At 39.6% G+C, this 19134-nt stretch overlaps 1 protein-coding gene across 6 annotated transcripts in view; it reads right to left on the reverse strand.

Moving 5' to 3' along the window:
• The window catches only part of TPST1 (tyrosylprotein sulfotransferase 1), a 141419-nt gene that overhangs the window by 71062 nt on the left and 51223 nt on the right, over window positions 1–19134 (reverse strand). Inside the window, exon 3 of one of the 6 annotated variants that reach the window (XR_001900645.3) lies at window positions 15433–15652. The exons of the other annotated variants lie outside the window; for them this stretch is intronic. The gene's annotated coding sequence lies outside the window, so the exon portion shown is untranslated. The remainder of the gene's footprint in view (window positions 1–15432; window positions 15653–19134) is intronic. 6 annotated transcript variants of the gene reach the window in all.

Genomic DNA, 19134 nt, shown 5'->3' on the forward strand with positions numbered 1-19134 from the left:
TCTTTTTTCTTTTGGTTTCTCTTCTCGCTTCATTTCATTCATTTGATCCTCAGTCGCTGATACTCTTTCTCCCAGTTGATCGAGTCGGTTACTGAAGCTTGTGCATTTGTCACGTATTTCTCATGTCATGGTTTTCATCTCTTTCCATTCGTTTATGGCGTTCTCTGCATTAATTATTCTAGTTATCAATTCTTCCACTTTTTTTTCAAGATTTTTAGTTTCTTTGCGCTGGGTACGTAATTCCTCCTTTAGTTCTGAGAAGTTTGATGGACTGAAGACTTCTTCTCTCATCTCGTCAAAGTCATTCTCTGTCCAGCTTTGATTCGTTGCTGGCGATGAGCTGCGCTCCTTTGCCGGGGCAGATGCGCTTTTATTTTTTGAATTTCCAGCTTTTCTGCCCTGCTTTTTCCCCATCTTTGTGGTTTTATCTGCCTCTGGTCTTTGATGATGGTGACGTACTGATGGGGTTTTGGTGTAGGTGTCCTTCCTGTTTGATAGTTTTCCTTCTAACAATCAGGACCCTCAGCTGTAGGTCTGTTGGAGATTGCTTGAGGTCCACTCCAGACCCTGTTTGCCTGGGTATCAGCAACAGAGGCTGCAGAAGATAGAATATTGCTGAACAGCGAGTGTACCTGTCTGCTTCTTGCTTTGGAAGCTTCCTCTCAGGGGTGTACTCCACCCTGTGAGGTGTGGGGTGTCAGACTGCCCCTAGTGGGGGATGTCTCCCAGTTAGGCTACTCAGGGGTCAGGGACCCACTTGAGCAGGCAGTCTATCCCTTCTCAGATCTCAACCTCCGTGTTGGGAGATCCACTGCTCTCTTCAAAGCTGTCAGACAGAGTAGTTTGCATCTGCAGAAGTTTCTGCTGCTTTTGTTGTTGTTTAGGTGTGCCCTGTCCCCAGAGGTGGAGTCTACAGAGACAGGCAGGTTTCCTTGAGCTGCTGTGAGCTCCACCCAGTTCGAGCTTCCCAGCGGCTTTGTTTACCCACTTAAGCCTCAGCAATGGTGGGCGCCCCTCCCCCAGCCTCGCTGCTGCCTTGCCGCGAGATCGCAGACTGCTGTGCCAGCAATGAGGGAGGCTCCGTGGGCGTGGGACCCTCCCGGCCAGGTGTGGGATATACTCTCCTGTTGTGCCCGTTTGCTTAAAGTGCAGTATTGGGGTGGGAGGTACCCGATTTTCCAGGTGTTGTGTGTCTCAGTTCCCCTGGCTAGGAAAAGGGATTCCCTTCCCCCTTGCACTTCCCAGGTGAGGCGATGCCTCACCCTGCTTCACCTCTCACTGGTCGGGCTGCAGCAGCTGACCAGCACCAATTGTCCGGCACTCCCTAGTGAGATGAACCCAGTACCTCAGTTGAAAATGCAGAAATCACCGGTCTTCTGTGTCGCTGGCGCTGGAAGTTGGAGACTGGAGCTGTTCCTATTCGGCCATCTTGCTCCGCTCCCCAATAGTCACTTCTTAAATACCCACTATGTGCCAAGTCAAGTCTAAGGTTTGATATTAAGGATACAAAGATGACTGACTAGGCCATGGCCTGCCTCTCAAGATGCTCAGAATCCAGCAAGAGAGACAAAGGTACACATGACTAATACACAGCATCATAAATGAAGTGACAGAGGTTAGAGGCAATATGACAGAAGTAGGCCATTCTTTTCATGGGGTAACACATGACTAGGGCAAGTTACTAAGCAGCTAAGGCAAGGGTTAGCATCTATGAGTCACACATTAAATTAAATTGGTTCACATTGCCTGTTTTTGTCTGGCCTTCAAGCAAAAAATGGCTTTTACATTTTTAATGTTTTGTTTTAAATAAAAATAATCACATTTCATTACACATGAAAATCATGTGAAACTCGAATATCAATATCCGTAAGTAAAGTTTACTGGAACACAGCCACACTCATTCATGTATAGATTGTCTATGGCTGCTCTTGTACTACAACGGCAGAGTTGAGTAGTTGAGGAAGAGACCATATGGCTTGCAAAACCTAAAATATTTACTATCTAACCCTTACAAAAAAACTTTGTCAACCCTGATGTAGGACTGTATCCTAAGGAAAATTAGGCTTTCTGTGTGTGTGGTCTCAGGTGATGTCTTCCTGACAGAAGGACCACATCACTATTTACATTCATGAGAGAGCCTGGTGTTTGTTTTTTTGTTTTGTTTTGTTTTGTTTTTTTGAGATAGACTTTCGCTCTGTCGCCCAGGCTGGAGTGCAGTGGCGCAATCTCAGCACACTGTAACCTCTGCCTCCTGGGTTCAAGTGATTCTCCTGCCTCAGCCTCCCAAGTAGCTGGGATTACAGGTGCACGCCACCACACCCAGCTAATTCTTGTATTTTTAGTATGGTTTCGCCATGTTGGCCAGGCTGGTCTTGAACTCCTGACCTCCGGTGATCTGTCCACCTCAGCTTCCCAAAGTGCTGGGACTACAGGCATGAGCCACTGTGCCCAGTCACCTGGTATGTTGAGAGAATAGCAAGTAAGGATAGCTAAGAATGTACTGAAGCTACTAAGTTGGGAGGATGGAAGGAAGAAAAGAAACAAGAGTTTACTCAGTGTTGCACTTATCTGGTTCAAGAAACACATTTGTTCAACCCAAAGGATAGATCTTTAAAATAAAATAGAAAATGAGAACAAGATACGATGCAGTCCCAATCTTCAAGGAGGTCACGGTCTGGTTGGGGAGCCACATAAACATTCCACATTGAAACTCTTACAGTTGTCTCTTAGTCCCACGTCAGCTCTCTGGGCTTGGCTTTTCCCTCTTTCCATGGGTTCTAGTTATTTAGTTTATGTTTTTCTAAGAGGCAGCAGAGTGTAGTGGAGAGAACGCAGACCTGGAAGTCAGGTCTGTATGATCCAGCTTTGTAATCTAAGAAAAACTCTGATCCTAAGAGACTGGGGATAATGACCACTAACCGACAGAGATACAGTTTCCAAAACATTTTCAAAGCAGGAGTTGACAACTATGGCTCCAATCTGGCCTGCTGCCTGCTATGTAAATAAAGTTTTACTAGAACATAACCATGGCCATTTGTTCCTGTACTGCCTATGGCTGCTTTTGTTCTATAACAGAAGAGCTCAGTGCTTACAACAGAAATCATATGGCCTGCAAAGCTAAAAATATCTGGCCCTTTACAGAAAAAGTTTGCCAACTTTTGTTCAAAAGGATACAGTGATTATAGAGAAATGGGCCTGGAACTGACAGCCTGATTTTCTTTTCTTGATAATAACCTGCAGAACTGCATGGAGCTCATTAAATCTCCCCTATTCCTTCAATCCTTCCAGAATTAACCAACACTTAGATCTAAAGCATACTAGGGTATGAACTAGATACCATTCTACCTACCTTGAGCTTACTGGGACCTCAAAACACAGTGCCTCACAGACTGGTACATTTCAACACACACAGCCCATGTACACTGAGACAAGATATCTGTGACTCTGCAAGTTCTCGCAGTCCCAAGTGCCCAGGCTTCCTTCCCTCTGTGGCAGTCACCGTGGCAGCAACTCCTCCTCAAGGAATGGGGTCTATGCCAAAGTCTTGAATGACTGAGGTGAATATAATCCTCCATGACATCCATTTTAAGCATGGATTTTCCACGAGACTCAGTTAAACACTACAGCCAGGCTGACTGCCAAACCACAGGTCTGAATTATGATACCCAGCAACTACTACAAGAAACCAAATCCTCCAGATTAAAGCATAGAGGATGGAACAGACATGCAAAAAGGAAAGAGTGAAAGTACATAATCCAAGTGGTTAGGTTTATTACAGTAAAGCATATAATGAAATACCATTAAAAACCATGTTTTCAAAGACTTTCACTATTAGAAAATGCTCAGGTCACATCTTGTGAAAGAAGATTTTAAAATGTATATACAATAGAAATTCAATTTTGTGGAAATGTGTTCTACAGACCAATAATGAGTTCCTAAACTGAATTAGTACTAAAAAACCTACCCACCAGAAAAAGCCCTAAACCAGAGGGATTCATAACCAAATTCTATCAGATGTATAAAGAAGACCTCGTACCAAACCTACTGAAGCTATTCCCAAAAACTCAGGAGAAGGGACTCCTTGCCAACTTATTCTATGAGGTCAGCATCATTCTGATACCAAAACCTAGTAGAGAAACAACAAAAAAAGAAAACTTCAGGCCAATATCCCTGATGAACGTAGATGCAAAAATCCTCAACAAAATACTAGGAAACAGAAACTAGAAGCACATCAAAAAGCTAATCCACCACAATCAAGTAGACTTTATCCCTAGGATGCAAGGTTGGTTCAACATACGCAAACCAATAAATGTGATTCATCACATAAACAGAACTAAAGACAAAAACTACATGATCAGCTCAAAAGACACAGAAAATGTTTTCAATAAAATTCAGCATCCCTTCATGTTAAAAACCCTCAACAAACTAGGCATCGAAGGAACATACCTCAAAATAATAAGTGATACCTATGACAAACCCACAGCCAACATCCAGAACATGCTGAATGTTCTGGAGGGCCCACAGATGTGGAATAATGTATTTGTAAGAATTATATTAAACAATCTTTATTTGATAAATAGTACCTTACAATCCTAATGCTACCTATCAAATTTCAATAAGAGCAATTTCAGCATCAAGTAATGAACAGTAGCTAAATTAACAAGAGATCAACAAAAAGGGCTTTAAAGGGAGCAGCACTAGCTGATGTGCTGCTGGAAGCATACCATACTGGAAGTATTCCCACTGAGAACCAGAACAAGACAGGATGCCCTCTCTCACCATTCCTAGTCAACACAGTACTGGAAGTCTTAGAGTAGTAAGAAAAAGAACTAAATGCATCCAGGAAGAGTAGAAGCCAACTATCTTCCATATTTGCAAACGATATGACTTTATACCTAGAAAACCCCACAGTCTCTGCCCAAAAGCTCCTAGATCTGATAAACAACTTCAGTAAAGTTTCAGGAGACAAAATGATTGTACAAAAATCAATAGCATTTCCATACATCAACAATACCCAAGCTGAGAGCTAAATCAAGAACACAATCCCATTCACAATAGCCACAAAAACTTGAACCGTGTGTGACAGACCCATGACCTACAAGAAGATGGCCCAAGATCTGGTCCAGGAATTGGAGAAAGACACTTCCAATGTTCAGAGGAAGATCCTCTTCTATGAGAAAACAGCCCAAGAAGGCTGGATGACTGCCGTGTCCACTGTGTGAGTGCTCTAGGTGCTCTGGAAAGAAAACGACCACAATAGGCAGAAGCCAGGTGACTGTGAGGTCAAGTTCCAGCCTTTCCCAAGCTGTCCATTGGTGTCTGGATTTTCATCTGCAGCCCACAGGGGCTGAGAAGTGCCAAGGGGACTGTGGGCCACCAGGCCCCCAGGAGGGAGGCAGGTCACAATGTGAGGGCTTGCGTCCAGAGCACCTGCCAGTTTGATTCTGTTTTCCCTGTAGTAGAGTCCTGAATGCCCAGAGCCTTGGCAGCACATCAGCTGGTGCTGCTCCATTTAAAGCCCTTTTGATTGATCTCTTGTTAGTTTAGCTACTGTTCATTACTTGATGCTGAAATTGCTCTTACTGAAGTTTGATAGATAGCATTAGGATTGTAAGGTACTATTTATCAAATAAAGATTGTTTAATATAATTCTTACAAATACATTATTTCCACATCTCTGGGCCCTCTAGAATTATATAGAATAAGTATTGTATTTTCATTTAGAGAAAAGGCCTCTCTTACCCCAACATCATTGTGTTTAATATTGATAGGAAGGTTTAAAACAAAGACCGTTTCTGATCTAAGAGCTGTTATTACAAAACAGTAAGAGTAAATTGGCCGGAATAAGCTTTAGTTTTAAAACAAAACGAAACAAAATAAGAAAAGAGCATGCTTATATATTGCTGGTGGGAATGTAAATTAGTTTAGCCACTGTGGAGAGCAGTTTGGAGATTTCTCAAAGAACTTGAACTACCATTAGACCCAGTAACCCCCTTACTGGGTATATACCCACAGGAATATAAATCATTCTACTACAAAGACACAGGTAACTGTATGTTCATCGCAGCACTGTTCACAATAGCTAAGACATAGAATCAACCTAAATGCCCACAAAACAGTGGACTGGATGATGAAAATGTGGTAGATATACAGTATGGAATACTACACAGCTATAAAAGAAAAATGAAGTTGTGTCCTTTGCAGCAACATAGATGGAGTTGGAGGCCATTATTCTAAGTGAATTAATACAGGAACAGAAAACCAAATACTGCATGTTCTCACTTATAGGTGCTAGCTAAGCACTGAGTACACATAGACACAAAGGAGGGAACATCAGACGCTGGGGCCTACTTAAGGGTGGAGGGTGGGAGGAAGATGAGGATCGAAAAACTACCCACAGAGGACTATGCTTATTACCTGGGTGATGAAACAATCTGTATACCAAACCCCTGTAACAGACAATTTACCTCTAGCAAACCTTTGCATGTACTCCCTGAACCTAAAAGTTGGAAAGAAAAAAGCAATGTGTTCTATATGCATGTTATATGTATGTTTTAGAATCATATCAGAATGTTTACAATGAAGCATGATTTTTATTTTCTTATCTAACTTTTCCATATTTTCCAATGTTCTATGATAAACAATGTCTTTCTTTTTTTACCTCATGTTATCATGGGACTCACAGAATCACAAAGAGTATCTTCACTCAGAAGTCTAATAACTATCTCAAGCTCAACATAGTCCAAACTGAACTCTTAATGTCATCCCAAAGTGTACCCTAACCACAAGGCAGCCTCAGTCTCCTAATCTCAGTTAAAAGCAACTCCGTTCTTATGGTTGCTCAGGACAAAACCAGAGTTATTTTTCAACTACCTTCTCTCATACTTCACATCAAATCCATCAGGAAATCTTATCAACTATACCTCAAAATATATGCAAATCTGGCCACTTCTCATTAACTCCACTGCTGCTCACCTAATCCAAGTCAACATCTCTCACCTGGATTTCTGCAATTTTTTTTTTTTTTTTTTTTTTTTTGAGATAGAGTCTTGCTCTTGTTGCCCAGGCTGGAGTGCAGTGGCGCAATCTCAGCACACTGCAACCTCTACCTCATGGGCTCAAGCAATTCTCCGGCCTCAGCCTCTTGAGTAGCTGGGATTACAGGCGCCCAATACCACGTCCTGCTAATTTTTGTATTTTTAGTAGAGACAGGGTTTTGCCATGTTGGCCAGGCTGGTCTCGAACTCCTGACCTCAAGTGATCCACCCAGCCTATTTCTGCAACCTTCTTCTAATAGGTCTCCCTGCTTCTTCCTCTACATCCCTGTGGTCTATTCTCAGTCTATCACTAGACAGAGTCTTTAAAACACCAGTCAGGTCATGTCACTTCATTGCTCAAAATCCTGCAATGACTCCCTAGTCACTCAGAGTCTAAGCACTGGAAATGAGAGGGAATCTGAGTAATCACAGAATAGTTTTTCCTATTTGAACAGATTTTCTGATTTGGATAGATTTAGGGGATAATTTGGTGCGATCATCCAAATAGAAAAAACTATTGTGAATAGTTTTGGTCTCACCAAATCATTCCCTAAAAACATACAAAGCAATCCGATAACAAAACTAAAACGCCGTGGACAACAAAACTAGATGACAAAGTAGTTCACAAACTCCAAAATACAAGTGGAGACAACCAACAGTAACCACAATCCCCGCATGGAATGAATGTTAATTTGGTGGAAGAAAAAGAAGCAACGATGCTTCTGAAACCCAAGAATGGGAAACACCAAAGCAGCCATAAACCAAACTCTAAAAATCAGAGCAGACCTATTTGAGAACACCAGGTGAAATTGGGAAGGGTTTCATCAAACCAAAAAGTGACTATAAGGGCCACTGGTAGGTTCTGGCAGGGGCCAGAGAAAGATGGGAAACACGAACTTGAAACCAACCAGCCAAAACTACAGGACAGGACATCGCAATGAGAAACTTCTGGGAAGAGAATCAGAATTGGGCTATTACAATGGTGACAGAGACAAAGGAAAGAGAAGGCCCAGATACAAGCGAAGGAAGGGTATGGAGTCAGGAAGTCTCAGACAGCAAGCCACCATATTATTTAATGCTTTACCAGAACAAAACCGAAAAACAGGAGAGGGAGAGCTATGAAATTAATAAAGACAGCTTGAACTATTCCTCCTCCCAAAAGCTTGAGAAAACTGTTTTTCAGTAAAAATGAGTGACAAAAAAGTATTTGGTCAAATATCATAAAGAATTGTTAAAAGAAAACAGAGAAGAAGAACATTCCTATAAACAAAAAAAGACATGCCACAAAACATTAAAATTGTAGTTTACTATTTTAAAACAAGCTAAAAGACATTGAGAAAATGATACATAAATCATATTAGAAATAAGGTGATAGAGCTCAGGAATTTAGAAATGAAAGGAAAAATCATTACAGAAATAAACTAAACTAGAAGGAAGACGAGTTAATAAATGCTAGAGAATCTTAAAACAAATTAAAAGTGAAATAGAATGACTTCAAAGATTTAAAAGCTTTCCAATTTAAAATAATTGAAAATAGAAGAAATATTAGCTGGGCATGATGGCACGTGCCTATACTCCCAGGAGGCAGAGGTTGCAGTGAGCCAGTATCACACCACTGCACTCCAGCCTGGGAGACAGAGTGAGACTCTGCCTCAAAAAAATACATAGATATAGAAGAAATAAATTTAAAATTTAAAAAAACAATTCAAAAGAAAGTGAAAAATATTAACAGGCAAAAAAATCCTAACATGAAAAATAGGAGTCTTTGAAGAAGAAAATCAAAGTTAGGGAACACAGCAAATACTAAAAACCAAAATGTAAGAAAATATTCTTTAAAAAAGTTTTCTTAACCTATATATTGACAGAACACAAGGTGTATCTGAGAATATCTGCTTTATGATGACCAATAAAACATATTCTAGTAAAATTATTGTACTTAAAAAAAAATTTTGAGTAGCTAAGCAAAGTGTGCAAATTACCTACAGGAGAAGAAAATTCGATCAAACTTTTCAACATCAATACTTTAAAAAAAATTAGTTTTATAAACTGATAAAAACTGAATATATAACGTTTTAAAATATGTATACATGGTGAAATGGCTCAATCAAGCTAATTAACATGTGCATTACCTCACATAATCACTTTTTTGTCATGAGAACATTTAAAATCTATTCTCTGGGCAATTTTCAAGTATAGAATACATTGTTATTAACTATAGTCACCACAGTATACATCTCTTGAACTTATTCTTCCTGTCTAAATGAAATTTTATATCCTTTAATCCAACATCTCTAATCCCCATTCCTTTAACCTCCAGGCCCTGGTAACCACCATTCTACTCTGGCTTCTATGAATTTGACTATTTTAGGTTCTACATAGAAATGAGATCCCAAGTATTTGTCTTTCCATGCCTGGCTTATTTCACTTACAATAATGTTCTACAGGTTTATTAATGATGTCGCAAATGACAAGATTTCCTCCTTTTAAAGGCTAAATAGTACTCCATTGGGTATATATGCCACATTTTCTTTATCCATTCATCTGTGAATGGACACTTGGATTGATATCTTGGCTATTGTGAACAGTGCTGTAATGAACATGTGAGTGCAGGTATCTCTTCCACATACTGATTTCAATTCCTTTGGATACATACCTGGTAGTGGGATTGCTGGATCATATGGTAGTTCTATTTTTAATTTTTTGAGGAACTTCCATGTTGTTTTCCATAACAGCTGTACCAAGTGACAGTATCACCAACAGTGTATAGGTCTCCCTTTTCTCCATATCTTTGGCAACACTTGTTACCTTTTTTGTAATAGCCATTCTAACATGTATGAGGTACACTGTAGTTTTAATTTGCATTTCTCTGATGATTAGCGATGCTGATCATTTTTTTCATATAACTGTTGGCCATTTGTATGTCTTCTTTTGATAAATGTCTGTTCAGGTTCTTTGCCTTTTTTTTTTTTTTTTTTTTTGAGACGGAGTCTGGCTCTGTCGCCCAGGCTGGAGTGCAGTGGCCGGATCTCAGCTCACTGCAAGCTCCGCCTCCCGGGTTCACGCCATTCTCCTGCCTCAGCCTCCCGAGTAGCTGGGACTACAGGCGCCCGCCACCTCGCCCGGCTAGTTTTTTGTATTTTTTTAGTAGAGACGGGGTTTCACCGTGTTAGCCAGGATGGTCTTGATCTTGTGACCTCGTGATCCGCCCATCTGGGCCTCCCAAAGTGCTGGGATTACAGGCTTGAGCCACCGCGCCCAGCCCCATTTTTTAGATTATTTGTTTTCTTGCCGAATTGAGTTCCTTACATATTTTGGATATTAACTCTATATCAGATGTATGGTTTGCAAATATATCATCCTATTCTATAGGTTGTCTCTTCGCTCTGTTCATAGTTTTCTTTACTGTGCAGAGCTTTTTTGTTTGACATAATCCAGTATGACCATTTTTGTTTTTGTTGCCAATGCTTTTGAGGTCAAATCCAAAAATTCATTGCCCACACCAATGTCACAGAGCTTTTCCCTTATGTCTTCTTCTGGTAGTTTTACAGTTTCAGGTTTTACATTTAAACCTTTAATCCATTTTGAGGCCAGGTGCGGGTGGCTCATGCCTGTAATCTCAGCACTTTGGGAGGCCGAGGCAGGTGATTCTCTTAAGGTCAGGAGTTCAAAACCAGCCTGGCCAACATGGTGAAACCCCATCTCTACCAGAAAAAAAAAAAAAAAGAAAACAACAACAATTAGTTGGGTGTGATGGCACATACCTGTAGTCCCAGCTACTCAGAAGGCTGAGGTGAGAGAATCGTTTGAACCCAGGAGGCGGAGGTTGCAGTGAGCCAAGATCACACCACTGCACTCCAACCTGGGTGACAGAGTGAGACTCTGTCTCAAAAGAAAAAAATAATGTTTTTTCAAGATAAAACTTTGATCCATTTTGAGTTGATGGTTGTATATGATGTGAGGTAAGAGTCTAACTTCATTTTTCTCATGTGGATATCCAGTTTTCCCAACATTATTTAAGAGACTGTCCTTTCCCTATTGTGTATTCTTGGCACTCTTAAGATCAACTGACCATAAATATGTGGCTTTATTTCTGGGGGCTCTCTATTCAGTTCCATCGGTTTATACATCTTTTTTTATGCCAGCACCATGCTATTCTGATTACTATAGCTTTAGAGTATATTTTGAAGTCAAATACTGTGATGTATCCAGCTTTGTTCTTTCTATCAAGATTGCTTTGACTATTTGGGCCTTTTTGTAGTTCCATATAAATTTTAGAAGTGCTTTTTCTATTTCTGTGAAAATGTCACTGAAATTTTGATAGGGAATGTATTGAAATCTATAGATCTTTTTAGTAGTGTGGCCATTTTAACAATATTCCAATCCATGAATACAGGATATTTTTCCATTTATTAGTGTGTTTAATTTCTTTCATCAGTGTTTTATAGTTCTTAGTGTACAAGTCTTTCACCTCATTGATTAAATTTATTCATAAGCTTTTTCTTTTTTTTTGTAGCTATTGTGAATGAGATTGTTTTCATGATTTCTTTTTTGGACAGTTCATTGTTAGTGTATAGAAACACTACTGATTTTTGAAGGCTGACTTTGTACTTGAAATTTTACTGAATTCATTAACTAGTTCTAACAATTTGTGGTGGAGTCTTTAGGACTTTCTATATGTAAGATCATGTCATCAGCAAACAGAGACCATTTAGTTTCTTCCTTTCTGACGTGGCTGCCTTTTATTTCTGTCTCTTGCTTAATTGCTCTGGCTAGGACTCCAGTACTGTGTTGAAGAGAAGTGGTGAGAGGAAGGCCAGGCACAGTGGCTCACACCTGTAATCCCAGCACTTTAGGAGGGCAAGGTGGACAGACTGCTTAAGCCTAGGAGTTTGAGACTAGCCTGGGCAACATGGCAAAACCCCAACTCTATAAAATACACAAAAATTAGCCAGGCATGGGGGTATGTACCTGTAGTCCCAGGTACTTGGGAGGCTGAGGTGGAAGAATTGCTTGAGGCTGGAGGAGGAGGCTGCAGTAAGCTGTGACTGCAGTACTGCCTTTCAACCTGAGCAACAGAGTGAAACCATGTCAAAAAAAAAAAAAAAAAAAAAAAAGAATGGGGGTGAGAGTGGGCATCCTGTCCTGATCTTGCAGGAAAAGCTTTCAACTTTTCAATACTGAGGATAATGTCAGCTATGGGCTTATGATACAGTCTTTATTGTGTTGACATACCTTCCTTCTGTATTTAATTTGGTTGAGAGTTTTTATTATGAAAAGATGCTGAACTTTGTCAAATGCCTTTTCTGCATCTATTGAGATGATCATATGATTTTTGTCCTTCATTCTGTAAATGTGGTATATCACATTTATTAATTTGCATTATTTTGAACCACCTTTGTATCCCAAATATAAGTCCCACTTGATCATGGTGAATGATTCTTATAAATGTGCCGACGGATTTTGTTTCCTAATATTTTGTTGAGGATTTTTGCATCTATATTCATCAGAAATACTGGCTTATAATTTTTCTTTTCTTGTAGAATATCAATACTTTTTCCCTAGAAGAAACCGAACAATCTATTTAATATACATATGGAAGAAAAATAAGCCAAGAATCTTATATCCAGGAAAAATAATGTGTAAAAGTATAAAAGGCACGGAGCAGCTGTTATCAAAATTACAAACTCGGAGAATATTGTTCCCACAGACACTTTCTGAAGAATCTACTAGAGTGTATGCTGGCAAACTTTTTCTGTAAAAGACTAGATAGCGAATAGTTTAGGCTCTATAATCCAAAGAAGAATCTGTTGCATATTCTCTTTTTACAATTTTTACAACCCTTTAAAAATGTCCTAAAATGGAAAAAAAAAAAATCCTAACATGTAGGGATGAATGGCTAAAGAAATGGTGATACATACATGATATGGATATGGATATATACGTATATATGGATTAATACATACACTCACACAATGAAATATTACGCAGTCTTTAAAAAGGAGACACTGCCATTTGTAACAACATAGATAAACCTAGAGGACATTATGCTAAGTGAAATAAGTTAGACACAGAAAGACAAATACTATATGATCTCACTTATATAAAGAATCTAAAAAAGTAAAACACATCAAAGCAGAGTAGGATGGTGGTTACCAGGGGCAGAAATGGGAGGAAATGGGGAGATGTAAGTCAAAGGGTACCAACGTGCACTTATATAAAATAAACAGGCAAGGCACGGTGGCTCACACCTGTAATCCCAGCATTTTGGGAGGCTGAAGCAGGCAGATCATCTGAGGTCAGGAGTTTGAGACCAGCCTGGTCAACATGGTGAAACCCTGTCTCTATTAAAAATACAAAAATATTAGCCAAGCGTGGTGACACATGCCTGTAATCTCAGCTACTCAGGAGGCTGAAGCAGAAGAATCACGTGAACCCAGAAGGCAGAGGTGGCAGTGAGCTGAGGTTGTGCCACTGTACTCCAGCCTGGGTGACATGGCGAGACTCTATCTCAAAAATAAATAAATTACATACATACATACATACGTACATAAAATAAGTCTAGCGATCTAATGTACAACATAGAGACTATAGTAAATAATAGAATACAGTATAAAAAAAATTTGCTAAGCTTTTAGATCCTCTTACACAAAAACAGGTAACTATGTCTAGTGACAAACATGTTAATTTCCTGACAGTAGTAGTCATTTCACTATGTATATTTCTAGCAAGAGACCATGTTGTATACCTTAAATATACACAAATAAAATTTTTAAAATATAAATTTGTAAAAAACTATTCTTAGCTCACAGGTCTTACAAAAACAGGTAGCAGATCATAATTTGCCAACTCCTGTACTAGAACATGAGCTGCAGGCCGGGTGTGGTGGCTCACACCTGTAATCCCAGCACTTTGGGAGACCAAGCCGAGCAGATCACAAGGTCAGGAGATTGAGACCATCCTGGCCAACATGATGAAATCCTGTATCTACTAAAAATACAAAAAAATTAGCTGGGCATGGTGGTGTGAGCCTATAGTCCCAGCTACTCGGGAGGCTGAGGCAGGAGAATCGCTTGAACCCAGGAGGCAGAGGTTGCAGTGAGCTGAGATCGCACCACGGCATTCCAGCCTGGAGACAGAGCGAGACTTCATCTCCAAAAAAGAAAAGAAAGAAAACTAGCTTCAGAGAAGCAAAATGATTAGCGGGGCACTGACAAAGAACTGGGATGATATTAAGTAAACAGCTATCCATGGAAATAAAAGTAGTTAAGAGTGACATCGTAGGTAAGTGTACTCTGATGATGTAGATACTATTTTTTTAAATATAGGAGAAGATGAGAGAGAACATATGCAAATAATTATTTTCTTTAGCTCTTCTCATTAATCTTAATGTGGTGACTGTACAATGTTTGAGAAAGCAAATGAATAATCATATGATAGGATAATCCTATCATCCCCTGTGTCCTTCAGAACAATGATTCTCAGTGTGAAGAAAGGTAATACGGATTTAATCTAGAACCCTATAGTTCCACTTCTGTTGTTGTTTTGTTTTTTTGAGAGGGGTCTTGCTATGTTGCCCAGGCTGGCCTCAAATGCCTGGGCTCAAGTAATCCTCCCACCTCAGTCACCCAAGTAGTTGGGACTATGGGCGTGTGCAATTGCACCCAGCTAGTCCTGCTTTTGAATAGAAAGTATCAGTATGAATTCATGAAGTATTTTATTGCACACACACACACACACACACACACACACACCCCCTAGCTATGATCACTGAAAAAGGCTTATGAATACTGACTACCCCAGCAATGAACATCCCCCCTTCTGGTCAGATAACGGTCTTGAAAAAAATATTTTCCACTAAATGAAAGTAGGGCATCTTAAAGAAATGACTGATCACTGAGCTCAGCTGAGCGTGTACTATCTTGTCACACCAGATCTTGTCATACCAGATAGCAAGGAAGCTATCAGACACAACTGAGGTCACAGCAAGAGTACTCAGGAGCCAATGTGTAGAAGCATCTAGTGGCCAGAGAAGGAACAATTTGAACCCAATAAAAATGCTAATTGCAATAGATAGAAACATATAAAATTGGTCTCTTGGGAAGATGAAAACAAACTAAACCATTATCTTGAAAACTGGCCAAAAAAAAAAAGCAAAAGAATCAGGCATTTATTATGCTTTTCCCATATGAAAAGCTGTAACCCTAGGCAACCAAAAAATAGAGGCAAGGATGTGTCTCTTCATAAAATTGTTCCAACTAAGATACAGAAAAGAAATCAGAATTAGAATATCAACATTTTACAATATCCACCAAATTGATGAATCTAGGCACTGAGGATCAATGGCTGCTAAAACCACAAGAAAAATGACAACCACATATAATGTATATAGCCTTACCAAATAAGACCTTGAGTGTGATTAAGCCTCTGGACTCAGCGATCAATTTACATGAAGTACAGAATTCAGAAGAACATGTTGGATAATCAGCAGTTCAATTGCAAAATTGCACAATTTTCCAATCAGCAAAATTCATATTGTGAATAACTTTACAGGCTAAATAGCTTGGGTTCTTCAAAAAATAGTGTATGGTAGAGAAAGGAATGGATCATTTGGAAATCTGTCAATTAAAAGAAAGAGAAGACTTGTCAAATTATCTTTAATGAGTAAGAATAAGCTACAATGTCTAAATGCACATTTGGGTAACAAAAGTATAAAGAAGCAGAATAAGTGCTTTCTAAAGGTGTCAGAATAGCGGATAATTTGGGAGGAGAGGAGGGGACTTAGTTTGGGATAGGGTACGTGAAAAAGCTTCTGGATTGACTGATATGGTTCTATTTCTAACATGGGTGACAGTTATAAGAGTGCATGCCTTATAAAAATTCATTAAGGTAATTTTTAAAATAGTCCTTACGGTGGTCTACAAGGTCCTACATAACAAAACCTGACCTTCACACACTCCCTCCTTCACTCTATTCCAGTCCTATTGACATCTTTGTAGGTCCTTGACTAGGCCAGGTGTGGTCGGTCTCTTGATAGCTACTTTACTGTGACTCTTCTCTCTCCCTGGAGCACTCTTTCCTGTATATCTACTTCGCTAACTCCCTCACCTCCTTTGAGACTGCTCAGATATCACCTTCTCAATGAGATGACTAACTTCATGTTATAATCTGACTTTCAAAATCCCTGGTCCCCTTTATTTTCCTCTGTTTTTCCTTTTTTTCCATTAAAACCTTCTAATATTGGGCCGGGCGCGGTGGCTCAAGCCTGTAATCCCAGCACTTTGGGAGGCCGAGGCGGGTGGATCACAAGGTGAGGAGATCGAGACTATCCTGGCTAACATGGTGAAACCCCGTCTCTACTAAAAATACAAAAAACTAGCCGGGCGCGGTAGCGGGCGCCTGTAGTCCCAGCTACTTGGGAGGCTGAGGCGGGAGAATGGCGTGAACCCGGGGGGCGGAGCTTGCAGTGAGCCGAGATCGCGCCACTGCACTCCAGCCTGGGAGACACAGTGAGACTCCGTCTCAAAAAAAAAAAAAAAAAAAAAAAAAAAAAACCTTCTAATATGCTATATGTTTTTATTATGTTTTTTTTGTCTCCCCCCTGTCCCTCACCATGAGACTGTAGGATACACGATGGCTGGAATTTTTGCCTGGTTTGTTCACTTGCTCTCCTACAGTTCTCTACTCAAATATCACCTTACCAATGAGTCCTTCCCTGACAATTCCTACATCCCAGCTCTTGACAACCACCTATTCCCTGCTTTATTTCTTATTTCATAGCACTTATTACCATCTGACAATCTAAACATGTAACTCATTCTTTTTTTAAAAATGAGATGGCTCTAAATGTTTTGTCTGTTAACTGCTGGAACATTATTGGCCATATAATGGATGCTCAGTAAAAACATGTTGAGTCTTTATTATATCTAGGTAGTTTTTTTCCTGTTCCTTCTTAAGAGCTTTTATTATGAATGACAACTGAATTGTACCCAGAGCCTTTTCGGCACTGAATGATATGATCATATGGTTTTCTCCTTTAATTTATTGATGCAGTACATTCTGTTGACAGATTTTTCTAGTAGCGAACTATTCTTTTGTTGCTGAAACAAAAACTATTTGGTCATAATAGCTGATCAATCTTTGCTACACTACTGAATTCTATTTACTGGTATTTTATGTATGGTTTTAGCATCTGTATGCATAAGAAAACTAATCTAAAGTTTTCTTTTATGTAATTTCTACTGGGTTCTGTCATTAAATCATAGCTTTGAAAAACGAATGGGGAGTTTTCCATCTTTTCCTATGAACTAAAATAGCTTAAATAGCATTGGACTCATCTGTTCTCTACTGCTTAGAAATAATTCAGTTGTGTATTGTCTCTTCTTTTTAAAATGATATCTCTTAATTGTCTTTTAATCTCTTTGATGCTAATCAACCTACTTAAGCTCTCCATCTATCTTGAAAAATCAGCCATTGTTTCTAGACTTTCAAATGTATTACAAATGTACTTTCATGTATTCTCATGTCATTTTTTAAAAATGTGTCTTTTATAGGCTGGGCACTGTGGCTCACGCTCTGTAATCTCAGCACTTTAGGAGGCCAAGGCAGGCGGATCACCTGAGGTAAGGAGTTCAGCATGGCCAACATGGTGAAATCCCGTCTCTACTGAAAATATAAAAATTAGCTGGGCGTGGTGGCGCACTCCTGTAATCCCAGCTACTCAGGAGGCTGAGGCAGGAGAATCGCTTGAACCTGAGAAGCAGAGGTTGCAGTGAGCCGAGATCACACCACTGCACTCCAGCCTGGGCAACAGAGTGAGACTCTGTCTCAAAAAAAAAAAAAAAAAAAAAAAAAAAATCATTTATAGTTGTGATTGTTTCTCTTTCCTCATCCTTTATAATATATATTCACTTTTATTTTCATCAGTATTGCAAAGGGTTTACATTTTTACTCACCATCCCAAAGAATTGATTTTGGTTTTTATTTATCCTATTCTATTTTTCTCTATTTTATTAATTTCAGCTTTGATCTGTATTGACTTTAGGACCCAATACTCTGACTCCTTTCTGTAAGAAATCATTTCACTGTCTTAAATTCCCATATGTTTGGATCTATTTCTTATTCTGTTCTTTGCCACTGAGTAAGACACATCAACCTTGAGTCATACAAGTAGATTTCATTATTAAAGTGCTGAGGAAGGTCTCATTATAAAATATAATAGGGGTATCAACAGCAGCACTAAACTGGAGGTTCCATAAGGCATGTACAGTTGAAGGCTAAACTATGGCATAGTTTAAAAAGTAGCACCTTGGCTGGGTGTGGTGGCTAACCCCTGTAATTCCAGCACTTTGAGAGGCTGAGGTGGGTGGATCACTCGAGGTCAGGAGTTCAAGACCAGCCTGGCCAACATGGCAAACCCTCATCTCTACTAAAAATATAAAAATTAGCTGGGCATGGTGGCACATGCCTGTAATCCCAGCTACTTGGGAGGCTGAGGCAGAAGAATTGCTTGAGCCTGAGAGGAGGAGGTTGCAGTGAGCCGAGACTGTACCACTGCACTCCAGCTTGGGTGATAGAGGGAAACTCTGTCTCAAAAAGAAAAAAAAGAAAGAAAAAGAAGTCACCTAATCTAACCTCATGCTACATGTATAATATGTGTATGCATTTCTGCCACACCCCCTCCCCCAATATATGTTCCATAAGGGCAGGAATTTTTGTTTTGTCTGCTACTGTATCTTATGTGCCCAGGATGATTCTAGGTACATAATGGGAGCTCAACAAATATTTGTTGAATAAACGAATAACTGCGGAAAGCTGTTTCTAATTTTTCAGATAAAATCAGGATTTCTAGCTTCAGATTAACAGTTAGCATAAGGTCAAAAAATCTCTCTCCTCCACTGTTTACCCTTTCTCTCCTCTGTGTCTCGGTCGTATCTCAGTACTTATTCAGCAGTTTGGGGATGAAAGCAGTTCTGTTGGGGATGAAAGCAGTTCTCTTGTGGTTTTGTCTCTGGTTGTTTTATTTTCTCTATGTAGCAACATTTTGGTGTTTGGCCAGTCCTGCATTCTTTGCAAGAACAAATCTGATTTCTTTTTTATG

This window comes from Papio anubis, chromosome 4 (genome assembly GCF_008728515.1).
Source record: "Papio anubis isolate 15944 chromosome 4, Panubis1.0, whole genome shotgun sequence".
In the NCBI taxonomy this organism is placed as follows: Eukaryota; Metazoa; Chordata; class Mammalia; order Primates; family Cercopithecidae; genus Papio; species Papio anubis.